We start from the raw sequence: 1233 nt of genomic DNA on the forward strand, positions 1-1233 counted from the left end.
GTCAACTAGTCTTTGATCACTTGACATTGGGCATTAACAGCTACTTTTTTTGCTGATTACATCTCCTCTTTGTAAATTCAGCCATCTTTTTTTTTCCATCATATATTCATACAACTTCATCAAATTAAGTAACGAATATTGTTATCAACATTCTATACACAATTTCATTTCTTACAACCAAAACTACATAGATTCACTTTCAAAATTTTCACTTTTACAGTTACTAATGGGCTGTGCTCGATCTCTTTTTGCAGTTTCGTTCGTTTGGATACTACTTTTTCACTTAGGAAAAACTGAAACTGATGATGTAAGAAATGCATTAGTCAGTTTCATGCAGAAACTTGGGCCTGGACCCATGCAAAACACACCAAATTGGGGGTGGAATCATACTTCTGACCTGTGCACGAGCGGTTGGTTCGGGATTCAGTGTGATAGCAACAACCAAAACGTTAAAAACATCGTTCTCGAGCAGTTAAACTTCACAGGGACTGTTGATTTTATATCGTTTGTAAGGAAACATCTCTTTTAAAACTAAGTTTAATTTAAAGCTAAACAATCTTTCAGGAAGCTTGCAAGATGAAATATCAGATTGCAAATTACTTAGGCAATTGTTCTTAAACAGGAATCGTTTCTTGGGCGATTTACCTGATTCTTTAACCGAATGAACCAATTTGGTAAGAATTGATATATCCAATAACGAGCTCACTGGTAAATTATCTGATATGTCAAGAAACATGGGCTTGTTATCGTTCTTAGCTCAGAATAATCATTTTACTGGTCAACTGCCAATTTCGATTATGAAAAACTTGAAGATTTTGATGTGTCGAATAATGATTTAACGGGTCAAGTGACTCAAGTCCCTGATGATACTGGTATTTTTGGCGCCAAAAGTTTCATGGGGAATTCAGGATTAAGTGGCCGGGAAAGAGTTGTCAAATGCATGTTCGAAAAAGAAAAAGAGAAACTCACATGATTTTCTTATGTATCCGGGCTACACAATTCTTAGTTTGATCGCGCTTGTTTTGATTGGCACTTTATTTTTCAAGAAAAAAGAAAATAATAAAGATGTAACAATTGGTTCAAAAGGAGTTAAAAGCACACAAGATAATGTGAGTTTTGTGAGCGAGTCGAAGACTACTGTGAGCTGCTCAGAATTTTCGATAGCATCAACTGAAAAGGGTGCGATTTCAGCTTCAATGTTTGTTCTTTCGAGCCGTATTGATGAAGGTGTTA

General features: G+C 35.6%; 1 pseudogene; it reads left to right on the forward strand.

Moving 5' to 3' along the window:
- Nucleotides 1–226: 226 nt before the first annotated feature.
- LOC139889266 (uncharacterized) lies at nucleotides 227–973 on the forward strand (annotated as a pseudogene).
- The last annotated feature ends 260 nt before the right edge of the window (nucleotides 974–1233 follow it).

Source organism: Rutidosis leptorrhynchoides, chromosome 2 (assembly GCF_046630445.1).
Source record: "Rutidosis leptorrhynchoides isolate AG116_Rl617_1_P2 chromosome 2, CSIRO_AGI_Rlap_v1, whole genome shotgun sequence".
In the NCBI taxonomy this organism is placed as follows: domain Eukaryota; kingdom Viridiplantae; phylum Streptophyta; class Magnoliopsida; order Asterales; family Asteraceae; genus Rutidosis; species Rutidosis leptorrhynchoides.